General features: G+C 39.9%; 2 non-coding genes across 2 annotated transcripts; one reads left to right on the top strand and one right to left on the bottom strand.

The window, feature by feature from the left end:
• The first annotated feature begins 212 nt into the window (after positions 1-212).
• LOC112774221 (small nucleolar RNA R71) lies at positions 213-320 on the top strand. Its single transcript, XR_003188720.1, has one exon. It is a non-coding gene; the product is annotated as a small nucleolar RNA R71 (small nucleolar RNA).
• A 3,373-nt stretch (positions 321-3,693) lies between these two features.
• On the bottom strand, positions 3,694-3,801 carry LOC112774956 (small nucleolar RNA R71). Its single transcript, XR_003189409.1, has one exon. It is a non-coding gene; the product is annotated as a small nucleolar RNA R71 (small nucleolar RNA).
• Between the last annotated feature and the right edge of the window lie 5,024 nt (positions 3,802-8,825).

Consider the following 8,825-nt stretch of genomic DNA (forward strand, 5'->3'; position numbering starts at 1 on the left):
TCAAGAACTCATTTCTCCTAATTTGTCCCATTATTCACAGGATTCCTTTCAGAAGTGTACATGAATTAGTTATTTGCAACCATTTCAATGAGTTCCTGAGCTTCTGCAGGCGTCTTCTTCAGATGAAGAGATCCTCCAGCAGAGCTGTCCAATGACATCTTGGATAGTTCAGACAGGCCATCATAGAAGATACCTATGATGCTCCATTCTGAAAGCATGTCAGAAGGACACCTTCTGATCAATTGCTTGTATCTTTCCCAAGCTTCATAGACGAATTCACCTTCCTTCTGTCTGAAGGTTTGGACTTCCACTCTAAGCTTACTCAATTTTTGAGGTGGAAAGAACTTTGCCAAGAAGGCATTGACTAGCTTTTTCCAAGAGTTCAGGCTTTCCTTAGGTTGTGAATCCAACCATATCCTAGCTCTGTCTCTCACAGCAAAAGGGAATAGCATAAGTCTGTAGACTTCAGGGTCAACCCCATTGGTCTTGACAGTGTCACAGATTTACAAGAATTTAGCTAAGAACTGATGAGGATCTTCCAATGGAAGTCCATGAAACTTGCAATTCTGTTGCATTAGAGAAACCAATTGAGGCTTAAGCTCAAAATTGTTTGCTCCAATGGCAGGGATAGAGATGCTTCTCCCATAGAAGTCAGGAATAGGTGCAGTAAAGTCACCCAGCACCTTCCTTGCATTGTTGGCATTGTTGTTGTTTTCGGCTGCCATGTCTTCTTCTTGTTTGAAGATTTCTGTTAGGTCCTCTACAGAGAGTAGTGCTTTAGCTTCTCTTAGCCTTCGCTTCAAGGTCCTTTCAGGTTCAGGATTAGCCTCAACAAGAATGCTTTTGTCTTTGCTCCTGCTCATATGAAAGAGAAGAGAACAAGAAAGTATGGAATCCTCTATGTCACAGTATAGAGATTCCTTGAGGTGTCAGAGGAAAAGAAGAATAGAAAGAGGAGGTAGAAGGAGAAGAATTCGAACTTATCAAGAGAGATAGAGTTCAAATTGTTGATAGTGGAGGAGTGTTAGTCCTTAAATAGAAGGATGTGAAAAGAGGGGAAGAAATTTCGAAAATAAAGTAAAAAGATTTTGAAATAATTAAAAGAAATTTTGAAAATTTGATGAATGATTTTCGAAAACTAAGATTGGGAAAGAAATTAGTGATTTTGAAAAAGATTTTGAAATTAGAAATCAAAAAGATATGATTGAAAACTATTTTGAAAAAGATGTGATTAAGAAGATATGATTGAAAAGATATGGTTTAAAAAAAGATATGATTGAAAAATAATTTAAAAAGATTTGATTTTTAAAATTAATGACTTGGCTAACAAGAAGATATGATTCAGACATTAAACCTTTCTCAACAGAAAAGGCAACATACTTGAAATGTTTGAATCAAATCATTAATTGTTAGCAACTATTTTTGAAAATGGAAAGAAATTGATTTTGAAAAGATATGATTGAAAAGATATGATTTTGAAAAAGATTTGATTTTGAAAAATTATGAAAACTTGAAAAAAATTTGAATTAAAAACAAAATCTTCCCACTAGTGTCATTGATAAACCACTATTTTATGGTTTATATTGTGTTTAATTGTGTGGTTTTGTCATGATCCTTGCCCACTTATTCATCAATTTAGCATGCATTTAGATTTCCTTCCTAAATTCAGTACATGTTTGAAAATTGCTTCCTAGAGACTTTAATTATTTACTTTTAATTCTCCTTTATTCCATTCGATGCCGTGATCTGTGTGTCAAGTGTTTCAGGCCTTATAGGGCATGAATGAGATGGAGATTGGAAAGGAAGCTAGCAAAAATGGAAGGAACACAAGAATTTGAGGAGATAACCAGCGAGAAGTGACGCGGTCGCATGGCTCACGCGACCGCGCGAAGGAGCACAAATCGCAGTGACGCGGCCGCATGGCTTGCGCGGCCGTGCAGATTGGAAAGCGCAAGCGACGCGGTAGCGTGGACGACGCGAACGCGTGGAGAGGAAAAAGCGCAAGCGACGCGTCCGCATGGACGACGCGATCACGTGACATGTGCGATCTGCATAATCTGCAAAATTCAATGGGGGTAATTTTGGACCTTATTTCGGCCCAGTTTTTGGCCCGGAACAGCAGACTAGAGTCAGAGAATATGCAGAAACAACACAGATATTCATTCAGTAGTTTTTAGATCTAGTTTTTCTCTCTCTTAGGTTTTTCTCTCTAGTTTTGAGGATTTTAATTTTCAATTGGTCTTAGCATTGGAACAGTGAGAAGAGTTATTTCCTCATCAAGACTTCATCATTCTAGTTTGTTCTCTTAACTTGGTTTTATTCTTCCATGTTCTTTGTTATGTTCAATTTTGCATTCAAATACTTTTATGATTAATTAATGCAAGGATTATTTCTCTTTAATTTAATTTCAATTCCAATAATCATGTCTTCTTTTAATTCCCTTTCATGTGCCATGGATTCTTTATTTACAATGCGTGAGTAGTTTTATTACTTGATAGGGAGTTAATTAAAAGGAATTCTTGAGTTGGAAGGATTCAAGGAGAAATTTATAGTTAGGTTAAATGTTGGATTGTTATCCTGTCACCAACGCCAATCCCTTTGAACTAAGTGGGTTGTAACTCGTGAATAGATCTGGCAGTCCAACTTGTTTGACTTTCCCTTACCTAGTAAAGGATAACCAAACAGAGTAACCGTTAATTATAAATCAATCTTAAAAATCACTCCATCAATGATAGAGATTCTAACTAATCAATTCCCAGTCAAGGATTTTATTTATATTATTTAAAATTCCTCAATTTAAATTCCAATTTACTTAGCTCAACTTCTTGGAACATCTGATTAATAAAACAGCACACTTTTCTGCAACTCGTTGGGAGACGACCTGGGACATAAAACTCCCAGTAATTTTAATTTAAACTCTCTGTGACATATTTCTAAATTGATAGGCAGATTTTCAGTGAGTTAAGAACTATACTTGCAACGTAACAATTTTAATAAATTTTTAATTCACCAGCTTCTGCTTCCCATCAATTTTTGGCGCCATTGCCGGGGAGTTGCAATAGAGTGCTAATTTTATTAATTAAAATTTATTTATGTGCATTTTATTTAATTTTGCTACTATGAGCTGCATGTTTCTTCCGTCAAATGACGCGTTCACTTCCTGATCCGCGCTTGCTAATATTCGATCCTGAAATTGAAAGAACAATTTCACGAATAAGGCGAGAACAGCATAGGTTAGCCCGCTCTGAGGGCGGATCTGAAAGTGAATTTGAGGAAGAAACCAGCCCCCGTTTTACTGATTTGGTTGTTTTACGTGCAGAAAACATGGCAGCTAGAAGAGTTACCATTCAGGAGGAAGGAGCTCCTGATTTTACAATGCAACCGTTTCAAGCGCATCATCCAGCGGTAGCTACGGATTTTGAAATAAAGACCGCACTGCTAAATTTGATGCCCAAGTTTCATGGCCTACCTGCTCAAGAGCCTATCAAGCACTTGAGAGATTTCCAGGCAGCCTGTTCTACTGTCAGGCGTGATGGCACTGATGAAACTTCAATTCTGCTGAAAGCTTTTCCATTCTCTCTTGAGGGAAAAGTAAGAGAGTGGTACTACACTCAACCTCTAGAAAATGTATCCAACTGGGATACACTCAGAAAGGATTTTCTGGAGAAATTCTTTCCATCTGAAGTTACTGATAAACTGAGAAAGGATATCTCTACAATTGTTCAGGACGACAATGAGACTTTCTTTGAATACTGGGAGCGCTTCAATAATCTTCTGGAAGTATGCCCCCACCACATGATTGACAAGATCGTGCTACTCAGCTATATCACACAAGGTATGAGACCCCAAGATAAGACCACATTGGAAAGTGCCAGCAATGGGTCTATGAAGAAGTACAAGACCACTGATGAAGCTTGGCAATTGATTAGTGATTTAGCTGAATCTACTCGGAACCATAGACAGAAGCAAGGCCGTTCAAAAGCGGTTGCAGAAGTATCTTCTGGCATAGAGACTGCTGCTCTAAATCGAAGCATCTGTGAGATGACCAACCTGCTGAAGCAAATGCAGTTGAGTCAACAAGCTCAGCAAACTCAACCGTAGCAAAACCAACAACTAGTTCCACAAAGAATTTGCGGAATTTGTGCTGATTACAGCCATTACACTGATGAATGCCCGCAGCTCCAACAAGAAGACAACATGGTGGCATCCACTCACAACTTCTATGACCGCCCCAACCAAGGGTACAATCAAAGTGGAAATAATAACCATGGATGGCAGGACAATTCAAACCAGAATTGGAGGGACAACAATAATAGGGGAGGCAGAGATAATCAGGGAAATCAGAGGTGGAATAATAACAACAACAGGCAGCAAAATCAACCGTACCGAGTACCTCACCTGAGGCAAAACCAAGGACCACCGAACAATCAGCGGCAAACCTCTCAATTTACTCATTCTTCTGTATCTTCTAATGAAGATTTATTACAAGCTTTTGAGAAAAGACAACTGGCCATGGAAAATACCATCGTGAACAGTATTAACGCCAGTCTGAATGGTTTCACCTCTACTCTGCAAGCTCTTATGACACAACTTGGTTCAGCACAAAATTCCAGTAACCAACCTTCAAGCACCACTGGAATCCCCTCTCAACCATTACCCAATCCAAAGGGAGGCATTAATGCCATCACCCTGAGGTTCGGAACCACACTGCAGGAGAGGAATCAGGAGGAACCAAGCTCACCAGAATACACCTCAGGTGAAGAGGTGGTAGAAATCGAAGATGTTGAAGAGGAAGAGGACATACAGGACATAGCTGAAGAAGAGATAGCTCAACCACAGGAAGAAGCACAAAAAGACGCAGGCCCCGCAGAAAACACTACTCCCATTCCATTTCCATAACTTGCAAGGAAGCCCAGGAAGCAGCTGGAACCTGATCCTAAAATGGTAGAAATATTCAAAAAGGTTGAGGTAACTGTTCCCCTTTTTGATGTCATTCAGCAGGTACCTAAATATGCAAAGTTTCTAAAAGACTTATGTATCCATAAAGACAAAATAAATGAATTAGAAACTATTCCTTTAGGTAGTTCTATATCTGCTTTAATGGGAGGATTACCTGAAAAATGTAGTGATCCAGGTCCTTGCATAGTTAGTTGTACTATTGGTGGTGTAGTAATTTATGATTGCATGTGTGATTTAGGAGCATGTGTCAGTATAATGCCTTTGTCTATATATGATGTTTTAAGGCTCCCTCCCTTAAAAAGGTCGGCAACTCGTTTTGTGTTAGCAGATAAAAGCATTATTACAGTGGCTGGAGTTGCTGAAGATGTTTTAGTGAACATTAAAGGGCTCACATTCCCTACTGATTTTTACATCTAGGAGATGCCCCATAATGATTCAGATAAGCCATCATCAATCCTACTTGGAAGACCATTCCTGAAGACATCAAAATTCAAATTGGATGCTTTTTCAGGAACATACTCCTTTGAAATAGATGGCCGCATAGTGATCTTCAATCTGAATGGAGTCATTGACAACCCCCCAGAAGATCGTTCTATCTTCCAGTGTGATGTCATAGACGAGAGTGTGGCTGAAGTTCAAAAAGAAGAGTTTGAAGAGAGGCACACTGGACAAGATCCAAGTGTGGGGACCCTCTTAACTGACAATGAGGACACTTCGCCATTTTCGCAAGCCCCATATAATCCAGAGCCTGCCCATGATCAAAAGTTAGAATTGAAACCTCTCCCTCCACATCTCAAATATGCTTATCTTGAGGATGAGCATAAGCTTCCGGTTATTATTGCAAGGGAACTGACTTCTCAACAAGAAGAGCAGTTACTTGATGTACTGAGGAAGCATAAGAAGGCAATTGGGTGGAGTTTGGCAGACATAGTGGGAATCAACCCTCAAGTATGCGAGCACAGAATATTTTTGGAAGATGGAGCAAGACCTGTCCATCAACCACAAAGAAGATTGAATCCCACCATCTTGGAAGTTGTCAAAAAGGAAGTGACCAGACTATTGGAGGCCGGTATCATATATCCCATTTCAGACAGTGAATGGGTAAGCCCAGTACAAGTTGTGCCCAAGAAAACTGGAGTCACTACCGTGAAGAATGAGCATGGAGAGCTCATAGCAACTAAAGTTCAGAATGCTTGGAGAGTCTGTATTGATTACAGGCGTCTCAACCAAGCTACCCGTAAGGATCACTACCCACTTCCATTCATTGATCAAATGCTGGATCGCCTGTCAGGTAAATCACATTATTGCTTTTTAGATGGTTACACAGGTTATTTCCAGATTCATATAGCTCCTGAGGATCAGGAAAAGACTACGTTTACATGTCCTTTTGGGACCTATGCTTATAAGAGAATGCCCTTTGGCTTGTGCAATGCACCAGCTACTTTCCAAATGTGCATGATGAGCCTTTTCTCTGATCTTATTGAGGACTATATGGAAGTTTTTATGGACGATTTTAGCGTTTATGGTGATTCTTTTAACCTTTGCTTAGATGGATTATCTAGAGTATTAGATAGATGTGTTGATACAAACCTTGTATTGAACTTCGAAAAATGCCACTTTATAGTAAAGCAAGGGATTGTATTAGGACATGTGGTATCTAATAATGGCATTTCTGTAGACCCAGCAAAGGTGAATGTTATTTCTAGTTTACCTTACCCCTCTTCTATGAGGGAAGTCCGTTCATTCCTTGGCCATGCAGGTTTCTACAGGAGATTTATTAAAGACTTTAGTAAGGTGGCACTTCCCGTATCCAGATTACTGCAGAAGGACATTGAGTTCGAGTTCAGTGAAGATTGCAAACAAGCATTTGATAAGCTGAAGACCGCTCTAACTCAAGCCCCAATTGTGAGAGGACCCGACTGGAGCCAGCCGTTTGAAATCATGTGCGACGCTTCCAACCATGCGGTAGGAGCAGTGCTGGCTCAGCGTGAAGGTAAGGATCCTTTTGTTATTGCCTATGCGTCTAAGACTTTAGACACTGCCCAGTCCAATTATACTACTACTGAGAAAGAGCTACTTGCTATTGTTTTCGCTCTGGATAAATTCCGAGCTTATTTACTTGGTACTAGAGTAGTAGTGTATTCGGACCATGCAGCTCTAAAGTATTTATTAGCTAAAGAGGAATCCAAACCAAGACTTATACGTTGGATACTGTTGTTACAAGAATTTGATTTAGAAATAAAGGATAGGAGTGGTAATCAAAATTTAGTAGCGGACCACTTGAGTCGCCTTGAACATATTAAGGATGATTCTACTCCTATAGATGATGATTTTCCTTTTGACAACCTGCAAGCAGTATCTGAGGTAGTCCCTTGGTACGCACCTGTTGCTAATTATTTAGTTAGCCGCACATTTCCCCCACATTTCTCTAAACATCAAAGAGACAAGCTGAAAAGCGAGTCTAAATATTATATGTGGGATGACCCATATTTATGGAGATGTGGCGTTGACCAGATAATTAGACGATGTGTACCTCAATCAGAATTCCAGTCCATTTTAGAGGACTGTCACTCATCTGAGAGTGGAGGACACTTTGGCCCTCAAAGAACAGCTAGAAAGATCTTAGACTGCGGATTCTGGTGGCCTACTCTTTTTAGAGATGCCGCTGAGTTTTGTAAATCTTGTCACCCATGCCAGAAATTTGGTAACATATCCAGGAGGGATGAGATGCCTCAACAATATATGCTTTTCTGTGAAATTTTTGATATCTGGGGCATTGACTTCATGGGTCCATTTCCAAATTCTAGTGGATATTTTTATATTTTGTTAGCTGTGGATTATGTTTCCAAATGGGTGGAAGCAATTCCTACCCGCACTGATGATGCTAAAATTGTTGTTTCCTTTGTGAGAAACCATATTATATGCCGCTTTGGATCACCACGAGCGATCGTGAGCGATCAAGGCACCCATTTTTGTAACAGGAGACTAACAGGCTTGATGAAGAAGCATGGGATAATCCATAAAGTTGCAACAGCTTACCATCCCCAAACTAATGGGCAAGCCGAGGTGTCAAACAGAGAAATTAAGCGTATCCTGCAGAAGATAGTAAAGCCTCATAGAAAAGACTGGAGCACCAGACTACAAGATGCACTGTGGGCATATAGAACAGCATACACGACACCCATTAGGATGATTCCCTTTCGCTTAGTTTATGGAAAAGCTTGCCATCTTCCAGTTGAAATCGAACACAGAGCCTTCTGGGCAGTTAAAGAGTGCAACATGGAAATTGAGAAAGCCGGAACTGAAAGAAAGTTGCAAATACAGGAACGGGAGAACCTTCGCCTAGAAGCTTATGAGAACTCCAGAATATACAAGGAAAAGATGAAAGCTGTGCATGATCAAAACATCAAGAAGAGAGAGTTCCAACCTGGAGATTTTGTTCTCCTTTACAAATCTCGACTGAGGCTCATGCCCGGTAAGTTGAGATCAAAATGGGAAGGTCCATACAGAATAGAGAAGGCTGAACCGTACGGAGTCTATCACCTAAGCCATCCTTCAAGTTCCGAACTTATTAAGGTTAATGGACACCGCCTAAAGCTGTACCATGGTGGGAAGGTGCAAAAAAATAAGGAGCTTGAGATCTTCCACTTGGAAGATTCCCACGTAGCAGCAGATTGAGCTAGTAGAACGTCCAACTTATGGACGTAAAAGCAAAGTGCTTGGTGGGAGACAACCCACCGCGGTATGATCGTTCTTTTCTTCACTTTTAGTTTTTCTTCTTTAATAACTCTTCTCTTTATTAGTGCTTCCGTGCTCTTTCAATTACATGTCTTTATATTTCTCTTTAAAAAAAATTTTCGCCGCGC

This window comes from Arachis hypogaea, chromosome 18 (assembly GCF_003086295.3).
Source record: "Arachis hypogaea cultivar Tifrunner chromosome 18, arahy.Tifrunner.gnm2.J5K5, whole genome shotgun sequence".
Taxonomy (NCBI): Eukaryota; Viridiplantae; Streptophyta; class Magnoliopsida; order Fabales; family Fabaceae; genus Arachis; species Arachis hypogaea.